Source organism: Prionailurus viverrinus, chromosome C2, assembly GCF_022837055.1.
Source record: "Prionailurus viverrinus isolate Anna chromosome C2, UM_Priviv_1.0, whole genome shotgun sequence".
Lineage (NCBI taxonomy): Eukaryota > Metazoa > Chordata > Mammalia > Carnivora > Felidae > Prionailurus > Prionailurus viverrinus.
The window spans coordinates 24,063,057-24,088,400 of NC_062569.1; the positions used below are offsets into that span (position 1 = coordinate 24,063,057).

The following is a 25,344-nucleotide window of genomic DNA, read 5'->3' on the forward strand; positions in this document are numbered from 1 at the left end:
AAACAAAAGTAGCCGAAAAAATCAACCACAAACAGTTGCAGATTATATACTGTATTGTATAATTGTCCTATGATTTTTAATATTATTAAATATATTGGCTAGTCACTTTGACAAAGTCAGCTCATAAATATGACTTTTAATGTTCTCATATTAACATTATTGGAAAAATTTTGATAAATGAAAAATTAAAAAACGTTTTATTACTGTAGACTTTTTTTAGTATTGATTCTAATAAAGTATTCATAAATTTAGTGAAATAAATTACACACATTTAAAAAGTTAAAAAACTTTTTTTTTTTTTAAGAGCACGAGTAAGGGAGAGGGGCATAGGGAGAGAGTGACGGTTTTTTTGTGTGTTTACTTATTTTGAGACAGAGAATGTGAGCAGAGGAGGGGCAGAGAGAAAGAGAGGGAGAGAGAGAATCCCAATCAGGCTCCATGCTGTCCACACAGAGCCAGATGCAGGGCTCGAACTCACAAACTGTGAGATCATGACCTGAGCCGAAATACAGTCAGACACTCAACTGACTGAGCCACCCAGGTGCCCCTGAGAGAGACAGAGAGAGACAGAGCGAGAGAGAGCGAGAGAGAGAGAGAATATGTTAAGCAGGCTGCATGCTAGGTGTGGAGCCTGAGGTGGGGCTTGATCCCCTGGGATTGTGACCTGAGCCAAAATCAAGGGTTTGGACACTCAACCAACTGAGCCACCCAGGTGCCCCAATAAACTTTTTTTTTTGAACGGTTTCAATTTTACAGAAAAACTGAGCAGAAACCACAGAGTTCCCATATATCTATTTATTCTTTGAAGGATATAATTTTTTTTCCCTAGGTATTCCACTATATACAATGTTATACACATAACAAACAACTTTACATCTCTGAACCGAATATGTACTATAAGAGGAAAACCATACACTGCTAAAAATCATTTTACTCTAACCTAAGGTTTCTCATCAGCACTATTAACATTTTAGGCCAGATAATTCTTGGGGGGGTGTCTCTTCTGTGCATTGTAAATGTTTATTAGCAGCATCCCTGATCTCTACCCATTAGATGCCAATAATACCAGTCGTGACCACCAAAAATGTATCCAAACATTGCCAATGTTCCTTGGGAGGCACATTGTTCTCCAGTTGAGAACCCCTGCTCTAACCAATTTGTGATGTTTTAGGATTTGCTGTATTTTTTTGGGGTGGGGGTCAGATTTAAGGGGCCTTTAGTTCAAGGAGTTGTGTAGAGAGAGAATCTTCCCTTCCACTTGGGGGCATAGGCAGTATAATAGTTTTACTGAGCTTCAGTTTCCTTAACTGTGAATAGGTAAAATATTACCTAACTGAAAGGTTGTTTTGATAGTTGATTGAGATACATTATATAAAAAACTTTGGTTAATTTTAAATGTTGTGCTATCTTGTTTGAGTTTATTCTTTGGAATGTATAGAAAACCCATTTCAGAGTTCTTATTTCTGTGGGCAAGGCTATCATAGTTTGGGATCTACTATTTATGGACTTCAAGAGTATTATTACCGTGGGTAGACAAAAACTTTAAATGTTCAGCGAAAACTCATTTATGAGGTCAGTTGTGTTTTGACTCTTTGTGGTGCTCTAATTAGATTGTCACTATATTCAAATGTTGTAGTTAAGTGATCTCCTGTATTCTTTCAACGACTTTGAGCTTCTCAAATTGAGGATAGCCAATCACATTGTCCTTCAAAGTTTTTGTCCTCATATCTGAAATCCTGCCAATTGTGACAGCTGGTGTGTCAGCTCCAATAGAGGAAGCTAGCCTCTGTCAGCATGTACTTGGTCCACTAAAGACTTCTAAAAACTTTGCACAGTTTACAACAAATGTCCACTTCTCATTGCTACTTTGTAGAATTATAAAACCTTATTCATTAGTGATGAAATCTTATCTGTAATAATTAAGCTTATTCTTATTGTTCTACCTCTGCAGAAAATTTGCAAAGACTTTGAGAAGACAGGAAAATTATCAGAAAGACAGCGCCATTATACTGTAAGTATTGCTTTGAAAAACAAATGTAAGTTAAGAATATTTTAAGTATCCAGTTGTTCCAGGGGAAAATATGTTAGGCAAAGATATTATATGTAAAATATAGAGCAGGATATATTATAATCTTATTAATAATTTATAAGAACTAATCCAATGCAGTCTTTTAAAAATTGAAAATGTGTTTTTATGTATTGAGATGAGGATTTTACCAATACCATTGAAAAATATTTCTAATTCTAACAAGGATTGATCTAGTTTATGTACATTTGCTTATTTAAAACTATCAGAATCCAGAAAATTATTGTAGTTTTGTAGGCTTGTGATTTGTTTGGGTGACTTATTGTTTAGGTTATTTTGCAGAATTATTTATTTGCTGATTTATTTATGTATTTCATTATTTATTTATTTGATTATTTAGTAAATTATTTATCTGATGAATTATTAATACATCTTCATGACATGCTTTAAATTATTTATAACTTAATTTTGAGTTTATTGCTTTTAGAGGCTGCATTGTTACTGACTAGTTTTGATTTTTTTCTTTGCGGTTCTTTAAAATTAAAGTATTAGCTCTAAGGCAAAAGTGTATTCATTGCAATGGCCATGGGTTTTTCTTTCTTTCTTTTTTTTTTTTTAAGTAATTTATGGTAGAGATGAAATTCCAGTTATGCTTTGTTTAGCTCTAAATTTACCTGTTTAGGGTGACTGATGATAGAATGTTTATGTGTTGTGTACATACTCATTGTAGAGTCACTTACAAATTAATGATATAGCCTATAGTATGTAAACTGAGATTGAACATGTAAACCTCAGTCCACATTATCCTTTGTATCTCTAAAGGACAGGTCTGCATTTCTTACTTGCTTTAGAATCATGAATAGAGTCTTATTTTATTTTAGTGGCAAATCTATTTTACTACTGGGATATTTTTAGGAAAGTTCAGAGAAATGAAGTCCAACTTACATTTGGATCCCTGAGATATAAATTTGACTGATGAAGCCTTTGTTTTTTTTAAGTTATCATTATATGTGTATTTGGCAAACCGCATGATGTTGGTATAGATTTTTATATCAGTCATAATGATTTATTTCATATCATATCTCTCAATGGAAAGTTTTATACCACTTTATTTTAATGAACTAAAATGGACAAGGGCCTTTATAAACGCAAGCTATAATTTCTCTGACTTGAGCTAATAATTCTCTTTTGTAAAGTTTCTATTTTTAACCAGATAAGGTATTTCTTCTTTTGTCTGATTCTATTTCATAAGGTAGTGCAGTTATTAGGGCTCTCTTATTGAATAGGTTTAATGAATAGGTTAAGTAGTTGTTTGGGTAAAACAGTGTTGTGTGCAGAACTAGGTCTTCTGTGTTTGCTTGTAGTGAGCTACTGTGTACTTTACAATTTTAACATTTCAGAGAGAGGCAGCATTGTACAATTCAAGTTAGAATTTCTTATTTTGAAATATTGAGTATATGAATGTTTAATTGGAATATTGCCTTAGTATCTTCATATACTTGTCTTAAAGGAAGTGGTTTCATTTGATTTCTATACATGGATTTAAAAATGTGAGGCGCCTGGGTGGCTCAGTCGGTTGAGCGACCGACTTCGGCTCAGGTCACAATCTCAAGGTTTGTGAGTTTGAGCCCCGCGTCGGTCTCTGTGCTGACAGCTCAGAGCCTGGAGCCTGCTTCGGATTCTGTGTCTCCGTCTCTCTCTGCCCCTCCCCCACTCATGCTCTGTCTCTCTCTGTCTCAGAAATAAATAAACATTTTAAAAAAATTTTAAAAAATGTGCGTATCATACATATCCGTGACTTCTGTTTTGGAGATGAACAACCACAAACACTGTCAGATACGGAATTTTATTTCAAAATGCACTTCAGTATGCCACTGTGGACTTCTTTTGAAGAAAGCCACCTTCTCCAATGTTGAATAAGATCTACTATGTGAGTTGTCATGACAATATTCCCAGCCACACTGTTAATACTTATTTGTGGAGTATTAGCTGTGTTACCAAGTGGTCTTCATTGGAAAATAAACATGTGTGTGCACACACATGCACACACATGGGAAGTTTTCTCCTGACATCAAAATAATTTTTTAGGATTTGGTTTTAGAAGGAGACATTAATGGAGATTGTCATAATAATAGCTAGCATTTATTGAGCACTTATGTGCAGGTACGGTGCTTATATCTTTTACATGGATTTTTTGTTTTTCACAGTGAGATAAGTACAGTTATTGTCTTCATTTTATGAATGAGGAAACAGAGACTTGGAGGTGTCAGGTAACTTGCTCATTGCCACCTACCTGGCAATAAGTGTTGGTGCTGGGATTAGGACTCACTGAGTCTGACTCTTCAGGGTCTTTCTTAGCCCATTACAGTTTGCTTGTATAGTTGGTATTAAGCAGGTTTTTTTGTGGCGTGTTTTTTTTTGTTTTTTTTTTGGACTTGTTTTGGAGAATGTAGTTATTTATCTCTGATAGGTTTAACTTGCTAAGTATATTCATTTTGTGTTACACTTGGACATCTTTTTTATTTAAAAAAAATTTTTTTTAATGTTTACTTATTTTTGAGAGAGAGAGTGTGCACGTACGAGCACATGTGAGCAGGGGAGGGGCAGAGGGAGAGGGAGACACAGAATCCAAAGCAGGCTCCAGGCTCTGAGAACACTTGGACATCTTTTTTAAACAGGAGGAAGAACTTGAGCTTCTTGAATTTTCTGATTTGATTCTTCTTGTAATCCTGTATAGTGGACCAGAATTATGTAAAGAAGAATTTGTGCCTCAGGGAGATTGTATGGTTTACCTTGTAGATGTCCAACACTCAGATCTTTTTGACTTTAAGCCCAAGGCCATTTCCAGGGCTCTCTTAGGTCAAATTGGATTTCTTTATTAAAAAAATGCTATTGTCAGGGTTAGATACATATATATTGTTGAAAGAATGATTAAGAGTCTGATGTGTAAGCTTTTATAAGAATGACCACAAACGTACTATTAAATTAACTCTAAATACAGTGTTTTATATACAGTTAAGCATTTTAACACATACATAAAAAGAATGAGAAAATAACCAATTGTGATTTTAAACACTTAAATGTAATTATTTAAAAGATTCTACAGAGCCTCCAGGAGAAAGGAAAAATGTTGTCAATTTGGTGTGAGACTAAGAGAACAGGATCTTTCTAACTCTATTTGCTACCTGAAAACAAAGGGCAGTCTTTCTCACCTTGGGTCTGAAGCACACAAAGAACATCAGAAAGCAGATGAGCTAGAGTTAGATAGCAGTAGAGTTTGGGTGATGTTGGTATGAGTGCCCTCAGTAGCTGCATTTGTATGAACAGCAGGGTACTGTGTGAATCACTCAAAGTTTTAAGTTAGGGTTTTCAAATAAATAATTAATATGACATCATAAAATGCCCCAAACCTATGAGTTAGTTAATATGAAATACTGTAATAGCTAGGATGACCATATAATTTATCTTCCAATTTAGGACATGCCATTACTAGTGTGGTAGTAATATCTCACATGCCTATTGAGTAATTCCTAATAGCCTTATATAACATATATTTAACAGGAATCTTAATTCACATACACTATCTTTAAAAATGTCTGATTTTATGATAAAACTTCTTTTGCTAGTATTTATGTTTTTGTTAGCTATACACAGCAGTTTGTGGCTATGACTTTTATAAAGTGTGACTGATGATGTTTCACAGCTTATGGAGCCTATTTTCAAGGTGAAAGTAAAGAGGTGTTGCTGTTGGGAACAGAAAGATGAGGATAGCAAAGTTGCTCATGGTATAGTAGAGAGTTCTAAAGGTTCTCTTGATGTCATACATTACAGGATATTCTGTGATCATTTTGCCTTGTAAATCTTTTAATTGGTGGCATATTTAACGTTGTACTGAAAATGAATTCTATTTGTTACACCTTCAGAATTGATAATTTTATGTTTGATGATCCAATGGTTCCCGGCTGCCTCCCCCCCACCCCCCCCCAAAAAAAAGCCCCACCATGTTACATGTCATATATATTGATATGTTGGCAGTTTGGCGAAAATACCTTTGAAAACCACTGTTTTTTTCCTTAGTGAAATGTTGTATAGGAAAATAGGAATCTCTAGAAAAGGGTGGTTTTTTGTAGTTTTCTTTTTAATTCCCTATTGACAGATATTTATCTAAAATAGCATATTACATTATTAAAGTCATAACTAGATTATTAAAAGTTCCAGTTTATTTGCATTTATAGATGATTTGTTAAGTTGAACCAGGTAACCACACTGGCATATTTGTGTTTGAATATATAGTTAAAAAAAAATTCTTGTGCAATAATTCTTACTCATTCATATGTATAATATTAGAACCCTTTTCATTCAGAAAAGCCTATTATGCCTCGTAACAAAGGAGGAGCTTCCTTATATTCTGCCTTGAGTTTGCCACAGTATAAAGTACTTTGTAAAATACTACTGTAGTTCTAAGAGTAATAATATAACTTCTGTGTTGGCTCTGAGAGAAGCTCCTTTATAATTGTGACAAGTGAAAGTACAGCCAAAGGTCAGGTTGAACACAAAATTTCTTTCACACCTCGTCCGTTTTGTGGATAGCATGTGAAGTAGTGTGGGTCCCTGCACTGATATTTTAAGAGAGCAACCCAAGGTTGTTCCCGTGGAAATGTTTCAAATACCTTTCTCCCTAACCTCCCATGCGGTTGCTAAATTTGGCATGAATGTATATTTGAATCCTGGACTAATTAAATGGAACCTTATTAAATTTAAAGTTTGCAAAATAAAAAAGGGGACTCTTAGTAAGGATTTCTTGGGGCACCAAATAATACTGATATGAGTCTTTAATACTGAATATTATGAATGCAGTGTCTTGGTGTTGATGTTGCTCAGTGAAACTGTGAACCCCAAACAACATAGCAACAACAAAAACAGAAAGTAAAATCCACACAAATGTAGTTATAGAAGGATGGCATGCCTATACGTGTACAGTTTATTGATTATATCATATTTGTGACTTTAATTTGGTTAAGTAAAAGTTGGAATATTAAAAAGATTATAGAAAAACTTTCTATTAAAAATTATATAAAGAGGATATACATATGATCCAGGTTGGTTATCAAATCTGTTTGTCATTCTGTTTACACAACATCAAAAAATACAGGTCACAGAAAGGATATTTGGAAGAGGATAAAATTGGCAGGTTACAGTTTTTAGTATAATTGATAAAAGTGTTTCTTTTTGGTTTTGGAACATTTTTTTAAAGTTGTTTTTCCTACTGCAGTATGCTCTTTTCTATGAGTCTTCCAGAATAATGATTTAGAAGGAAGAGTGGTGCTCCTTCAGAAGAGAAATTTTGGAAATTAGTAGAGATGTTTTTGTTTGTCACAATGATTGTGGGAGTGTTTCTGGCATTTAATGGATGTGGATCAGGGATGCTATGTATCCTATAGTGCATGGGACCGTCTCAGACTACAGAAGATTGTCCTGAGTACCACATAACTTTTGAGTGGGTGCTTGCTTAAATTATCTTTAAAGATAAAGCAATAATGCTTTCGTGTGTAATGATACAACTTTTTATAAGATTAGTTACATGAAAGATCTGATACTTTGGGGGAAGTTTGTGTGGGGAGGCTTAAGTAGAATAAAGAAATCCTCTTAAAATTCTATGCAATTTACTTCACACATTCTTTCCACATCCTGATTTATATATAGCATTTAAAAAAAATATATATATATAGCATTTCTAACTAGAAATTTAGTTGTAAAGTTTTCAGTTCAGTAATGCAGTTTACTGGAGGCTCAAGAATACTGATTGCAAATATGTAAGAAGATATTTAAGGTTTTTGTAACAACAAACTAAATTTTAAATTAATGGATCTCATTGAATTTTATTAGTTAATATGAATTATATAAAGATATTTCATGATTGCCATCCTAAATATTAAAATTTCATTTTTTAGAATAATTATAATGAGTTAAAATTATATTTAAAAATTGTTTATTTTTATGTTGCCTAGTCTTCGGTAGTACTCTGATATTATCTCTAGTAGTTTATTATGTAACTTCTCTGTAACTTTTTATGTTACATTTCCTTACTCGCTCTATTTACTATTTTCTCTTTTAGGAAGATACAGCTTCTATCTATTGTATTTTTTTTAACTATCTTTTTTTTTAAGTTTATTTATTTGGAGAGAGAGAGAGTGAGAGTGAGAGAGAGAGAGAGAGAGAGAGAGAGAGCGAGCGCTCTAGCAGGGGAGGGGCAGAGAGAGGGAGAGAGAGAATCCCAAGCAGGCTCCATGCTGTCAGCACAGAGCCTTGAGTAGTGCTCGATATCACAAACCGTGAGATCATGACCTGAGCCAAAATCAAGAGTTGGATATTTAACCTACTGAGCCACTCAAATGCCCCATCTATCATATTTTTAAGTACTAGAGACTTAATGTATATATGTCTTGACAATGTGGTAGCATTCCTGGGATATATTGTAACTGCACTGTACCACATCTTAGCATAGGTAATTGTTTGACACTGCACTTAAAAGTAAAATCCAGGTCAGTTGCACTAACAACCACGTTTCATAATTTTTTCCATTTCAACAGTGTATGATTTGTTTTGGCATTTTAGTTATTATTTCATTTAAGCTTCACATTAGATTAGTTTTGTCTGCAATCACTTATCTCAACACTGATTTTCATTCTGGAGTTCTCCTATGCTACTTACTCTTTTTTCATTTTTTCCTGTAGTTTTTGTAGAGAATGACTTGTTCTTTCATCTCTTCGATCCAAACTTATTTATTTATTATATATAGATGCAAATATGTGACTTTTATTGTCTCTTCTTAAGTAGCTATGCCTAAGCATTTATTTAATAAAATATGTATTTTGATATAAATTACTTTTATTTTTCATTAATATTATGATTATGGAATTAGTATTGATTAAAAAATTCTGTGTGTAGTTATATTTTATTATCTCTGTACTTCATTTCAGATAGTACAGGGAATGAAAGGGGTATGGGATCTGGTGGGATCGAGAATCACTGTTGTAGAAATGTGTGCTTATTCCTTGTAGCTCTTCCAACTCGTGTGCTTAAAGGATTCTTCCAGCATAAATTGGAGCTTCTATCAAAACCAACAATTTGGAGTGCCTGGGTGGCTCAGTTGATTGAGGGTCCAACTTGATTTTGGCTCAGGTCATGATCACAGGGTCTTGGGGCCGGCCTCGCTTTGGACTGTCTGTCTGTCTGTCTCTCTCTCTCCTTCTGCCCACTACCCTCCCCCCCATTAAAAAACAGGGGAGCTTGGGTGGCTCAGTTGGTTAAGCATCCGACTTTGGCTCAGGTCATGACCTCATGGTTTATGAGCTTGGGCCCCACATCAGGCGAACTCAAGTCCCTCAGTTACTCATGTGCTCTCTCTCCCTCTCTCAAATAAATAAATAAATAAATAAATAAATAAATAAACAAATCCCAACAATTCATGTAGAAATTAAAATTTCAGCCTAAACACTCTTCTAGTTAGGAATATAGGGACTTATTCTGATTTCTTTGATATTTTATAAATGAAAATTAGTTGCATATGAAGTATGTGTAATAGATTGAAAGATGAGATTTTATTTTGTCTATAAGATACCCAAACAGAGTGGGCACAGTTTTTCACATAAAATTTGAAAAATTACTAATGCTAATTAATCAGTTTTGGGGGGGGGGGATTCTGAAATTAATGAGTGATATACTGATTTGACAACCATATTGAACTGTTGCTTATGTCTCTAAATCATTCTCTTGCTTCATGAAAGCTATACTGTTACATTTTGTTATTGGTTTTGTAAATGAAACATAATTATAAAATACTGTAGTTAAACCCTGTCAGGAGTGAAAATGTCTTTGTATGCATTTCGGTATAGATACATGATTTTGTTTATCTTCAAAGTGATACTGTTTTACAATGCATGTGAGCATAACAGTAGAGATGAATGTGTAGCAGTTTGGCAGTCATTTGATACTGGTTTAATGTAGATACTCAATCTGAAGACTAATGGCCATTGCCATGGGGTTTCCCTCCAATCTTACAGGCATCTTTGCCTAGGCAAAGAATACTTCTAATTGCTTCCTCTAGTGTAGTTTGCTATGGGTACTATTGAGCTTCCATTTTCATTCATGTTGTGAAGTATTGAGGTGATCCAGAAGGTCAAGAATTTTTTTTAAGTTTGTTTATTTTAAGAGAGAGAGCGTGTGCATATGTGTGCGCACATGAGCCAGGGAGGGGCAGAGAGAATCACAAACAAGCTCCATGCCCAGCTCAGAGACTGACACAAGGCTCAATCCCACAAACGTGAGCTCATGACCTGAGACAAAACCAAGAGTAAGATGCTTAACTGACTGAGCCACCCAGGCACCCCTAGAAGGTCAAGGATTTGATATCCTCTGAGGTTGGATAGCTTTGCTCTGGTCTCTCTCTGCAGATTGCAACTCATTGCCTTTTTTCTGGCTTAACTTCCTTATTATATGGACATAGATCTTAGGAAAGGTTAAAATGACTTCATTTTATTCTCAGACTTGATTAATAGTTTGGTTGGGTATAGAATTTTAGGTTGTAGATAGTTTATTTTAGAATTTTGAAGGCTTTGTTTTATAGCATTCAGTGTTGCTACCAAGAAGTTCATTGTCTTTTTTCCCCTCCCTCTACATTGTTTTCTTCTGTGCATGACCTGTTTTTATTATTCTGAAAGCTTTTAAGATCTTTATCTCTGAGTTTTTATGATGATGTGTCTTGGAATGGGTTTTATTCATTGTTTATACTGGGACTTCAGAGGACCTTTTCATTCCAGAAGCAGGTGTTTTCCAGTTTGGGGAAGTTATCTTCAATTAATTTATTCTTACTGCTTGTTAGTTTTTTTCTAGTTCTCTTATTTGCAGATTTGCCACCAGGGTAGTAGAGGTGGCATGTGTGAGACTGGATGTTATTATACTGTGGATAAAATAGTTTGCTTCTCCTTGCTATCTTTTATGAAAAGTTCTCTTATGAGTTACTTCCTTTAATATGTTACTTCTCTATTTTGCAATAATTTGAGGTCTTTTTGGGGTTTTATGAGGGAAAGGAAATAAGCCTATGTGTTAATCTTTGTTGACTCAATCTTTCTATGTGCTGTTCACTGCTTACCTCTTTTCCTAGTTAACTTATCCTGCAAGATGCAGCTCTAAAAAGCTTTCTCTGATTTCTCACTGATGTCAGCTCACTTCCTACAAACCTGTGTAGAGCACTTACTGTATCAATTATTATCTTATTGGTTATCTTTGTAATAAAAATAAGAGTTGTACTATCTTTACCAATATTTCTGTACAAAAATAGTATTTCCTAAATGAATGAAAGCATAAATAAAATATAGAAATGAGATAGGGGCACCTGAGTGGCTCAGTCAGTTGAGCATCTAACTCTTGATTTGGGCTCAGGTCATAATCCCAGGATCTTGGGATCGAGCCCTGCGTCAGGCTCTGTGCTAAGTGTGGAGCCTGCTTTAGATTCTCTCTCTCCCTCTGCTCCTCTCCCCTATTCGTTCTGTCTCTCTTTCTCTCTCAAAAAAAAAATTTTTTTTTTTTTAAATGGAGTGCCTGAGTGACTCAGTCAGTTAAGCTTCTGACACTTGGTTTCAGCTCAGGTCATGGTCTCACCCTTTTGTGAGATTGAGCCCCATGTTGGGCTCAGAGCTAATAGCAGGGAGCCTGCTTGGGATTCTCTCTTCCTCTCTCTCTGCCCCTCCCCCATTTGCATGCATGTGCATGCTGTCTCTCTCTCTCTCCCTCTCTCTCTCTCTCTCAAAATAAAAAGAAAAGAAATGAGATAGATAATAGGTAGAAACAGTACAGTTTTGTCAGAAGAATTATAGTTATTTCTTCTTTTAGTCCTATTTAATTAATGTTTGAATAAAAAATAAAACTTGGTAGATATTTACTTTTAGTAAAATATTAATACTGTTTGTGTCCTCAAATGTCTTTATATTGAAGCTAACGTACCAAGTAGTCATGAGAATTTCAGTGTAAGAGAGCATCTTTCTTAATGAATTTAATTAGGAATTAAGCTATAAGATATTAAAAAAAGCAACTAGCGAAGAGTTATATATTAAGGAGAGTACAACGAAATCATAGGAAAGAGGCAAGAATGGAGAAAAACTCTTGTCTTTTTGGTTAACATAGAATTCTAATAATTCCACATAATAAAATTGAAAATTCTAAGAAAACAAAATATATTTACTAGTTTTGTGAAAACTTTCTGTATCCACAGACAAAAGGAAAACATCTGCATTAGCACAAGATTTTGTTAAAGGATCTTCGTCACTCTCTTGAATTTAAGTTTCACCATCAGAATGACCTGTTGTCTCTTTGTGGGAAATTTTCCTTTGTTCATAATTTTGTTTTGTTTTATCAGTTTAACTTTAATGGTAGGAAATAAAGTTTTAAACTATTTGACTCATGACTCCTGTTTCCATATAAGTTAAAATAAATCAATCAGGAAATATGTATTGAGTACATAGATGTCCTTGCTTGGTGTGAAGGCAGGTTCAAGAGGTATTCGCTTTGAGAAGGTGCACTTTATTAAGATGAATACACATAAGAAGTGGCAGGTACAAAGTTCAGTAGGATGAGAAATGTCTCAAAATTGTATATGGTTAATTACCAAAGAATGCACAGATGGGATTTATAGTAAATTTAGCTATTTTTAGTAGAATGTTGACATATTCTTTTTTTTTTAATTTTTTAAAAAATGTTTATTTTTGAGAGAAAGACAGACAGTGAATAGGGGGGTGGGCAGAGAGAGAGGGAGACCCAGAATCTGAAGCAGGCTCCAGGCTCTGAGCTGTCAGCACAGAGCCCTACGTGGGGCTCGAACTCAGGAACCATGAGATCATGACCTGAGCTGAAGTCAGATGCTTAACTGAGTGAGCCACCCAGGCGCCCCTGAATGTTGACATATTCTTAAGTTATATCTTACATGGTATATATAAAAGCAGTAAGGGTTAATAACTTGATGAAGTTACTTAATGTGCTCTGAATTTTATTTTTAATATTTCTCTCTCATTTTAGCCCATAGACCCAGTATCTTCAGGGCTTAGTCATTGTTCTCCTTGAGTTTGTTTACTAATTAGAAATGTTCTTAGAATTACATAGAATTACTCTTAGGATATTACATTTTTCACCTATTAATTCATATATGTACTGTTATTATGTATGTGATATGTTTTATACTATTATAATATTCATGTACTATTATAATGTTTGTATAAAATCATTCACATTTCAGAAATTAGGATTATACCAGAAAAGGTGATTTTTTTTTTTTTTTTTTTTTTGCTGTGTGTTAATATGCTTCATAAAGTATGGTTTGACTTCTTTGTTTTTTGTCCATGTATTTTTATTTAAACTCAGCATTCATATGTTTCAACAGTCATTTCAGGATAAAGCTAGATATATTTTTTCACCCAAATTCACTATTTTTTTTCTATCTTGTAATTCATTTGCAATTTGATGAAAATATTTTTTTAGCTGGGCCAGTTTCACATGTGGACTGTCTCTACCATCCATCCCCAACAACTCCATCTCCTCTCCTTGTCTTTTATTTTGTATCCCATTTCGTATGATAGATGACAACAGAACCCAGTACACACACAAAAATATTATGAAAAACTCAAATCAAGTGCAGAAAGGTTTATGGAGAAAATGTAATTATGTTATTGTATAAACTTTTACAATGTTGTCTAGCAAGCTAGAACTGCCTAACAGATGTGACTACTTCATTGTTTCAAATTTATGCCAATCAGAGCTGATAGGATTTGATCACACTCTAGTAGATTTATGAGATAAATTACAATATTGCATGACATACTTCAGATAGAAAACATCAGTGTAAGTTGAATGTGATTTCTTGTGTAAGATAACAAGCCAGTAATTCTTTAAATAAGATGGTTTCTCCTTTAAAAGAATTTTTATCAGTTTTTGTGAAAATTAACACTATCTCTGATATTTTTTTCATGGTGACAAAAAAGTATATTAAACTTTTGTTTTAGTGTACAAATGTGATTGTAAATGAGTGGCATCTTGTTTCTATTTAGATATAGATGACCTGTCAAATTTCCAAAGGCCTGTAAAGAAATGAGGCTGAACTTAAAAGAAATTTGACTGCAGAAAATTTTAAGACAGGATAAAAAGCTTGTCATCGTGGTACTTCTTTATTTTATTTTAAGTGTATTTATTTATTTTGAGAGAGACAGTGAGTGAGCACGAGCAGGGGAGGGGCAGAGAGAGAGGAGAGCGAGAACCCAAGCAGGCTCTGCACTGTCAGCGCTAAACCTGCCCAATGTGGGGCTCAAACCCATGAAACGGGACGTCATGACCTGAGCTGAAATCAAGAGTCGGACACTTAACTGACTGAGCCACCCAGAGGCCCCAGGTACTGACTTTTTTAGAGTAAGGTTTCATTAGATAAGTCTTACTAGGAATTTTCTTTTTCTTTCTTTCTGTTTTTTTTTTTTTTAAACAAGTAGAAGTTTAATACTTCACACAAACAAAGAAAATGAGAAAGAACGTATTCACTAATGAAGTGATGGGTTTCCCCAAGGAAGTTAGAGCCAAGGAATGGGAGTGAGGTTCTCAGTCAAACCTGTTTGTTCTAACAATGAATGATAGAAGCAGTTATTTAAAAGTCCCTGCTAAGATTGTTTTTAGCTTCACTTAGGAAGTCTACATGGTGGAATCCCTCAGTTTAATTTTGAGATGAAAGCATGGAGTCTCTTGAGAACTTGATATGAAAATGTTACTAAGTCAAATCATTTGTGAAAAGAGGGTAGTGGGGCGCATGCGTGGCTCAGTAGGTTAAGCTCAGGTCATGACCTCCCAGCTTGTGGGTTCCAGCACAGCGTCAGGCTCTGTGCTGACAGCTCAGATCCTGGAGCTGCTTCGGATTCTGTGTCTCCCTCTCTTTCTGCCCCTCCCCTGCTCACTCTCTGTCTCTGTCTCTCAAAAATAAATAAAATATTTTAAAAAAACTAAAAAAAAGAAAAGAGGGTAGAATTTTTAGTTTCTTCAATTAAAATTTAAAAATTTTAGAATATGGAGAGTAGCCAAACTGATTATTATTAATATTTTTTAAAGAAGATAGACCCTCCTTTTTCAGGGAAGGGTATTGTAAAATCCTCCTAATTTTTTTTTTCAGAAAAAAAGTTATTTACATCATGGTTTAGGTTTAAAATATTTAAGAAATATTCCAAATGTTTACAGATGTCTAGAGGATAAGTAGAACAGGCAACCTTGTATTTAACATGCAGAATTAGTATGTTAACATTTGCTGTATATATATTGTAAAAGCCTTTTAAAATCCTTCCTTTTACGAAGATTACTACATCTTGAAATTGGTTTATATCCTTTCTGTCCATGTTTTTAGACTAGTAGTACCTTTATGTGTTCAACATGAGAGTTCTTACAAACTGAAATATTCTATTAGAATTTATGTAGTTTGTTTTTTTTTTTAAATCCTTTTTACCCAACAATGTTTCTGAGCTGTTGCTTCTAATTTTACATTTAGTTACTAATTTTAACTGTTATCTACCTAATATTCCGCGATAGGACAACATCAGTACCACAGTTGCTGTATCTGTTTGCTTTTTGATGGACATTTAAGGGTCAGGACACTTTGCACAGACTTTTCCACAGATACTTGTGTGGCTCTGCAGTGCCCAGGGTGTTCGGTACACGGGTCGGGCTGCCATCAACTCTTACAGCACTGTATCCAGGTTCTGGTACTCAGCAGCATTCTCAGGCAGTTTCGTGCTGTCCTCTTGTCTTGCTGAAGTTCCTCTGCTGTTAAAAGCCAATTGCGAAGAAGCCTGCATAAAATCTTGTTATGCTGCTCTTTAAAAAAAAACAAAAACAAAAAGCAAAAACCATTCTTCTATCCTTTCCCCACTCTGTATATAAGAACATAAAATCTGTATCTTTTTTGGTGTTTGTTTGAAAAAGATGCCTTTTGTTATATTTTCCAGTTTTTACATTTTTGTTTGATTTTAACCTGTGGGAGGCTGGGACCTATGCTATCTGGGGGGTTATTTTTCCATAGCAACAGGTGCACTGGGGTCCGTGCATAAATAAGACATGATTTTGCTTAATATGAACAATGTGATTTTGAGCCCAGTTAGTTATGTAACTGTTTCATTTACTAACTGTGAAATATTGAAAATGATACACTCTTATTTGTGAACATTTTGGAATTTTTTTAAAGATTATTTGAAAATTTTATAATCTAAATTACATTCTTTGGGTTCAAATTTATATTATAATTTTCACAAGTCAGGCTTATTTTAATGCATTTTATATTTTGGTAGAAGTCATGCATTTAAAAGTATACTTAAACATATATTAAACACTTAAGATTTGGATTATGATGCACTCTAACCGTTGAAGAGAAAGCTGTCAGTTTATGAAATTCTTTGACTTTGTGCCCAGCAGCTTGAAGCTGCCTCATACCATGCCAAATATTAGAATATTACTATTATTAACCCTTTCACTGAAAGTATTTCATCTTGAAATAAAAAAGATGGAATATGTTATTAGATCTGTATCATTTCTTACATATCCGTAGTTTCAAAAAGCTGAAAAATGTTTATGCTGTGTAATAAACAGATGCTGCTCTAACAATGCAATACATTATGTACCAAAAATGATCTCTGTTTTAATCATAGATGCTGATTTAATGAGACAAGACTAGCTTACATCAAAAATGGATTTAGGATGTGAGTTTTTTTTTTCTGTCTGTGTTTTTTCTACATAATTAATAGACATACCTTTTAATGTCAGTGTCAGAATATTTTTGGAGTATTTATTTCTTTGGTTTTTACGTGCGTTTTCTTTTTTAAATTCCTAGGAGAATGTAATTGTCTCATAAACCCATTTAAAATAGTAACAAAATTTTAAAGAAGATACCTCAGTTTTGCCCTGTATTAAGTCTGTTTTGCATGAAAATGATTCTTAACGTGTTGTTGTTGTTTTAAAGTTTCTACCTTTTTTTTTTTTTTGAGTGAAGACTTTGTTTTTTACATAACTTATGGGGGAGTTTTAGGGGCGACCGTCAATTAGTCCATGAATTGCCTGTTGGGAGATGGTGACGCTTGAGGTTTCCAGTCTCTCTGATGCAGGGTACTTAGGTTACTGTGCCCAGAGTTACTGGAACCTTTCCTAATCTATGAGAGAGCTCTTCAGTGGGCTCTACTTACATTTCCTCTTCCCTTGATTTTATTTTCTCAAACTCAACTGCAGTCGCTGACTTTGAGCTCTTAAATTCTCCTACATCTGGATTGTACATCTCAATCGACAAATTTGCCTTTGCATATGGTCAGATAATTCTATATTTGGAAGAATATTCCTATTGTGTGTTTTATTCCGTTGAATCTAGCAGAGTTAAATGTAGTTTGGATGCATAGGGAAGAATTAATGATGGGAAGATACAGAGTTGGTAAATTATTTATTCTGGCCCCGAGGAAGCTGAAAAGCTGAGTGAAAGACTAATAAATCATTTGTGGTAGTGCTGGTTGTCACTTCCAATTATTTTAGACGGTTTTGTGATAAACTGCAGCACCTGCTAGATATCCGCACACCCTCCCTTGATGCTGGTGGTGCAGCTTGTTTAGTCGATTATCAGAGGCAAGTTTGTGTAAAGTTTATTTAGGTCGGAAAGGAAATTGCTCTTTTTAAGTCAATTTTGTTGCCTTTTTTCATCGTTTTGATTGCTGAAAGGATTCCTGTGACGTGGCAGGGACTCTGGAATGTACATACCACTTTAGCCAGGGGAGACTCTCTTTATCTTTTGTTAAATTAAATACTTGAAGGATTGAGCTTCTTTGTTATTCCCAGACTAATTAAAAACTACTTCTACTGAGATGATTAGTATGCTGAAGATCAAAGCATCTTTTTGATACCACACCATTTAATAGAAAACCACTGCTGCTGTTTGACCAGACCTTTCTTCATCATTCTTTGTTACTAATGGCCGAGGCTCTGAAATCAGCAGCTCTAGAAGGTAGTGAGGTCCCTCTTTGCGTTGGTCCTGAACTCAGCTGCTGAGATCCTTGGAGGCATAAAAACAACTTGAAAGAAAGCTTAGCTAAGACTGGTCTGGTGGTAGCAGTGATGAGATAGAGCTCTCTAAAACTCCGTGGAAATAAATTGTGAATGTTACCTAATGTGCATGCTTGAAATTCTGGTCAGCTCTTTTGTTTCTGTCAGAGTTTAATTCTTGTTTATTATTTTGGTCCCAGAGCACAAAAATTTTTGTTTAATACAGAATAACTTTGTTTTCATTGAGACTTTTAGCTTTAATGTAAAAATATGGGGTATTTGAGAGGACTCTTAAGACTATATATAAAGAAATAATCTCGATAAGTGTCTTGTATTCATTCAGTCACACTTTTACTAACTTATTTCTCCTCATGAACATTTATTAAGTTCATGTATTCCTGGTGTCTGGGAACAACTACTACTATTAGTTATAACTGATTCTTTTTTTAGAGCTTACAGTTACCATGTACTACTGTAAGCATTTTATATATATTAGCTCATTTCAGTAAGGCTTTTACTTACTGTTCTTATTCTTATTTTACAGAGGACCCTTATGGAGTGATAAGGCCATAGTGATCTCATTTTTCCTTTGAAGTCTGTACAAAGAGGGAAGTGTTTATGATAAATCTTAATTAATTAGGTTTAGAATTTCAATCAAAATGGCATTTGAATTTCCTATTATATACATTCTTTCACTTTAATTCTCTACATAATTAATCATTATTATATTCTTATGACGAAGAAATTGAAGTTTAAAGAGATTAAAACACTGTCTTAGGCTAATCAGCAGTTTAGAGGTTAAGGAGCTGGGATTTGAATCAAGATCTGACTGCCTCTGCACTCTATTGAGGAATTACAAACCCTAGTCTTGATAGTCTCTTGTTTGGTGAGCAGGGGAAAGTGGCTAATAGGAGCCCAGGCTACTGCAGAGCCTTTCCAGAAACAGGCTCAGGGTCCCTAGATGTAGTGGGGTTTTTTGTTTTGTTTTGTTTTTGAGAGAAGTTAAAAATCTGAATCTTTTTATGTGGAATGTTCAGATTTTTAAGTCTTGGCAGTTTATTCGGGATAAGTTGTTTGCCTACTGAATGTGAATGCCGCTTTGTGACTTTTGCATATTGCCTTTGGTAGAATTTGTTTTAAACGTAAGTTTCCCTTCTAACTTTATCCAATTGAAAGCTAGAAAGAGTCTATGAAAGAGTATTAATAGGATATCAGTGGAATTACATACTTTGGGGAGATTAACAATAATTATTCATTATTTTAGTAATTTTTTTTAGTTTATGATATACCTCAGGTGAGTTTTAGTTGAACTTGGATTTCTAATTATCGTGGGATGCTACTAATTTAAATACGCTCTGGCATAGAACATAAAATCAAAGAATAAAAAAGTCAAATTAGAATCTTAAAAATCTAAGCAGGTATTAAAAAATGTAAATGTTAATTGAAACTCTCTCAGTGTTGTGCCTTTGGTAACAAATCCTATTATTCCCTCCTTTCCCTACTTATATTCGTTTATTTTCCTATGGTATGAACCATGTGGAGGTTTAAGATACATGGAGTTTTTCATTGAAATGCCTTTATCACATTTATAGGTAGGATAATACAACATGTGGAATGTTGTGACTTTTACGTTGTGAAACTTTGTGAAATGGAATTTCACACAATTAGTCAGAGGCCTTTATTTATATGGAGTATTACCCCAGTAGCACTTTTTTGGTGAATGGGAAGCTGAAATAAAAATCAGTGGTTGGTTGTTAGCTTTTATGTTACTTAAAATACAAATAATGTATCCTTGGAGACAACTTCAGTGTCATTTCATCAGTGATTGAAAAAAATCGAGACTAAATTTAGTTGTTAGGATAGAGAGTTCTTTGCAAACCAGGTTAATATTTACTATTTCAAATTTATTATTTCAAAATAATTTTTCTTTATGAATTTTTAAAGCCTGTGTTATAAGGAAAGACATTCCATCCAGAATCACTAGCTCTTTCAAAAAGAGCGTAATCAATTATGAATTCTTTAGTTTGTCCTTCAGATTCTTTATGTATTACTTAATATATAAATAAAATACTTGTTACTGACTTAATTTTTCTCAATTAGAGTTTTTGGACTTAAAGCATTTTATTTAATAGTATTCACCTATTGGTCAAATTATGGCTTTAAAAATTTAATAGAAAAATATTTTACTGTGTCTTTTTTATTTTAAGAACAGTATATACTCATTACAGAAAAATTGAAAAAATAAAAACCACACATAATCCCACTACTGAGAAATGACTAGCAAACCCCTTTCTTGGAGGTTTTTTTTTCCTTTTTCACTTTGTCTGGTTAGCATTTTGTATTTATCTTTTCTGTGATATTAGTCATAGTTTAGTGATTTGTTTTTATTTTTATTTATATATATATTTTACATATATATATTGTAAAGTTTATTTATTTATGAAAGAGAGAGAGCAGGGGAGGGGCAGAGAGAGAGAGGGAGAGAGAGAATCTCAAGCAGGTTCTATGCTGTCAGGGAGAGCCTGATGCAGGGCTCGAACTCACAAACTGTGAGGTCATGACCTGAGCTGAGATTAAGAGTCAGACGTGTAACTGACTGAGCCATCCAGGTGCCCTAATCGATTGGTGTTTTAAAGGACATTGTAATATTTGACAGAGTTCAAATGCATATCCTTCACAAAACTTGTCATCCAGTAAGTACCTGGAAGTAAATTCTCCTTCCTGACTTCCATGTGAGTATACTTGTATTATGATACCTTGTAGCTATTTATATTTTACCCCAGCCATCTGGAGGGTAAGCACTCTCTTATATTTTCTGTATATTCTTATAACAGTTCCTGACTGTTGAATGAATAAATGAAAATCGATCTTTTAAATGTTTAAAAAATTTTTTTATTGATTTTTGAGAGAGGGATAGAGAGAGTGCAAGCAGAGGGGCAGAGAGAGAGGGGGACAGAGGATTTTAAGCAGGTTCTAGCTGACCGCAGTGAGCCCATTATAGGGCTCAAGCTCATGAACTGTGAAATCATGACCTGAGCTGAAGTTGGACACTCAACTGACTGAGCCACCCAGGTGCCCTGAAAATAGATCTTTAATTTGTCTCCTGCATTTACCAATTGAAACATCAAAATGGCAGCGCATATATATATATATATATATATATATATATATATATATATATATCTCAATGGAATTTTTATAATTTTAATGGGTTGTACAAGTAGGGCTTTTGTGGGAATGTGATTATACTAAGAAATCAGTGAAGTTTATGGAGCTAATAATCCTTCCTAGATCCTAAGATCTACCTGGTCTTCTACATCATAATTAATTAATGAAGATTTACTATGTTCAGATTTGCCAAATCTAATCTGAAGAGGGAATTTTGCTAAATAAGTATCTATTTAAAATATTACAGTATTAAAAACCTGCAAAAGAAAAACTGACTTATTGGAAGGTTTGTAATTAAAGTGGAGCATGAGAAATTTAAAATAAAAAATTTAGATATGGTAGATCTGTTCTGGTATTCTTTAGATAGAAGGTAAATCACAGTCCTAGAGGTGATTAGGCCTTCAGAAATTCTCTTCTTATCAGTAGGAAACTGAAGTTTTAGGACATAAATAATTGGATCAGAGTCATAAGACTGCATTGTACCTAATGCTTATCACTAATGTCTGCTCAAATAAGTTTTGAATGAGTAAATTAAATGCCTTATATGTAAGAAGGTGATGAAACTTCACCATGTGTCCTTTAGGAAATTTATAACCGAAAACACTTACCATCAATGTGTATATTAGAAAACAGGATGTTTGTATTCCTTAAAAATATTTATGCTTCAAAGAGAAGAACTTAGAAGACATAATACTTATTAAAGTATTATGGTAATGTAAAGGAAGATTAAAAAAAGTGGGTTCTAGTTAGCTTTGTTTCTAGCAGCGCTTTGACTATATTATTGGAAGGTATCCTTGGATAAGCTTTGTGGAAACTTTTCAAGTTGGAAGATTTCAGCTGGAGTGTCTAAAGGGTCACTTAAAAAAAAACAAAAACCTCTATATTAAAATAAAATGTGTCCAAGCTTTAAAGAAAAGATCTCAGAGTTTGCAGATGATCCTAAAATTGGAGCTAGAGGAAATAATGAGGAACAATGCAATCAGATTCAAAAAGATTTGGATTGTTTAGGTGATTGGGCCAGCAGATGGCAAATGCAGTTCAGTGTAGACAAATGTAAAATAATTATCGTAGGAACAAAGAACCAATCATACAGCACACTGATCAGGAAAAAATTTGTGGTTTATTGTAGGAAAACCATTGAAACAGTTAACCCGGTGCACAGCTGCAGCAAAAAAGGCAAGCAAGAAACCAAATTAGCAGACGGATAGAATATAAAGCAAGAGGCAATACTTATAGTGTATTAAGAAACTTGCTAGACCCCATCTAAATTACCCAGTCTAGTATTGGTTGCTAGAACCACTTTAGAGAAAGTAAATTTTTGCCTTGGAAATAGACAAGAAATTGTAACAAGCAAGTCTAATAATGTTAAAGAGATTTGAACTAATTTTTCTGAACTTTGAACTTGTGAGCTTTTATAGATTCGAGCGTAAAGGCACTTCATTCAGGTCTGTCCACTATCAAAGCTTGACCTTAGTAGAGAATGCATATGGTTTCAGCTGCCTAGGGCTTTACCTAATCCCCCTTCTAGTTTAGGTAGGAGGCTGCTCCTCACATCTCTCAAAGAAAGAAGCCTAAAAGCTGGCATGATGAGGTCCTTCTGTAGTTTGAGAACTGTACCACACCTTGGCACCAGAGAGATCATGGGCATCAGAGCTAAGAGCTGCTGATGAGATGCTCCTTTCTGTCCTGTAATGCTGGATGCGGTAACATGTTGCAGGGTTCATTCTAGGCTGTGGAGGCAGGACTTTGGTTCCTCATTCTCCAACCTAGTCTCAATTTTTTTGAACTACCCAATACTCAGCCAATAGATTCCTTTTTGACTTAGATTAAGCAGAATGTGTATGTTGTTTATAATAAAGAACCCTAACTGGTACATTGGTAATGTTTTGCTGTTTTAGCCTTGCCATTGCCTTTTTTTTGTTTTTCAGTGTGTTTGCTTTGTTTGGAGTGGTATCTCACTATAAATCATATCTTGGATGAGGGGAAGAAAGCTAAAATGCAAAACCTGTCTCACTCTCTTCTCTCACAGTCTTTCTCATAGTTGAAACGATGCAAGAAAAATACTATCAGCATCAATAATTCTCTTGTAAAATTTGACTGTATCTGTGCAACTGAATAGCATCACTTTGTTAAAAATGGGTGTTTGGCATTCAGTCTGTTTGTAAAAATAGTGTATATACATACCTTTATATATTTGTGGGATCTTTAGAAAGCATTTCCATATTTTATTTTGGATGATTTTCTTAGTGTCACATGAGTACTAAGTTGTAGATCAGGGTATACTGTCCAGTGTTTTTTGTTTTATATTACTGTTGATTACTGAATATTTGTTCAATGAAATATTTTGAAGAATAATAACACTTGTGAATTAAGAATTGTGGATTATACTTTAAGTTTTTGGTGAGTTGATTGGTCAATATTTAGAATTTGATCTTTTCACACAAGCAATGTTTTATTTATTTATTTAAAAAAATTTTTTTTTCAACATTTATTTATTTTTGGGACAGAGAGAGACAGAGCATGAACAGGCGAGGGGCAGAGAGAGAGGGAGACACAGAATCGGAAACAGGCTCCAGGCTCTGAGCCATCAGCCCAGAGCCCGACGCGGGGCTCGAACTCACGGACCGCAAGATCGTGACCTGGCTGAAGTCGGACGCTTAACCGACTGCGCCACCCAGGCGCCCCACAAGCAGTGTTTTAAATAGTGGTTAGATTTTCTATTTATCAAATATGTCATATTGACTTGTATTTAAATTGTTAGTCCAGTGTATGGATGCTTGAGGCATAGCCACATGTAAAGTGAGAAAAAAGTAATAGAAGTTTCTTTTTTTGAGGGATGTTGCGAGGGCTATTACCTGGAAAAATTTTGAAGTAATCAAGAATTTGTCTTTGAGACTTTCATCATTCTTAAATGTGCAATGGAACCCTTCCCGTAGAAGGATTGTCCTTGAGTCCATTACTCACAAACCTGTAGATTGCTAGAACTCTTACCCTGACCTAAGACTGTATTGTATGTATCATGGCATCCATGGCATGCCCCTGCCTTTCAAAAAGTAAGGATGCCAGGATTCAAGTTTGACTCCCCCTGCAACCCTGCCCTATTGTATTGATTATGGATGGCGTTAGGGAGAAAGCTGTATGACTGCACTAGTTCAGACATCTGTATGAACCCTTTCTTAGAGATTATTCTTTTATGAAGAAGATACTTCATTCTTTGACATTTTCGTTAGTGTATCTCAGTGAAAGAAAGACATTTGTCTAGGGTTCAGGGAAATGTCTTTGGTTTGTTGCACCATTAGGGACCGCCTATATTTTATACATGTCTGTATAATAAAGAAAATCAGTATACTTGGAAAATGATTTTGCATATGTGAATGTTAAGAGTAGCTGAGGTTTTCCATTCTAACCTTTAAAATATTTGAGATCTTCAATTTGTTTTTTCCTGATCCTGATCCTATACATGTGTAGAAAGAGCTATCTAGGACATGGGGCTGAAATACTTAGTAGATGATTACTTTCTGTGGTTGGTATGCCAGACTGCTGAAGACTGATCTGCATATCTTCAAGGTAGCATAATGGGCCTTTTAGGAGTAGAATTAAGACCCTGTGCCTCAGTACTTGCCCTCCCAAGAGCAGTTTATCTGCCTTGCCTGCATGCATCACAGGTTCCTCTGTGGTTCGGGATCTGCAGCTAGCGTTTTCTGTTGACGCTTGCAGTTGAGCTCCACTGACTGCTGTTAGTGCTCTGACTACCTCACATGGGGGCCTGATAACTCTTGGCTTTTTTCTGGTCGGTTCCTGGATAAAAAGACAGGCCTTTGTATTAATCATGCCTTCATGCACAAAGATGAGGTCTGTGACTAATGCCTATTTTGTATGCTACTGTTGGATGCTCAGGGGCTAATTTTCCTTACCCAAAACCTTTTCTTTCTTTACTAAACTGCTAGGTTTGGAGTCATTTCAGAAGACCAGTTACTGTAGACAGCTTAACTGTATAGTGGGATTTTCCTACATTTAGTTCTGGTTGCCTGCCTGTCTGCCTACCTCTTTCCTTCCTTTCT

At 34.6% G+C, this 25,344-nt stretch overlaps 1 protein-coding gene across 5 annotated transcripts in view; it reads left to right on the plus strand.

Annotated features, from left to right (window-relative positions):
- The window catches only part of TBC1D5 (TBC1 domain family member 5), a 583,027-nt gene that overhangs the window by 75,536 nt on the left and 482,147 nt on the right, over nt 1-25,344 (plus strand). For all 5 annotated transcript variants that reach the window (XM_047875577.1, XM_047875576.1, XM_047875579.1 and 2 more), the window contains one exon: nt 1,952-2,011. The gene's annotated coding sequence lies outside the window, so the exon portion shown is untranslated. The remainder of the gene's footprint in view (nt 1-1,951; nt 2,012-25,344) is intronic.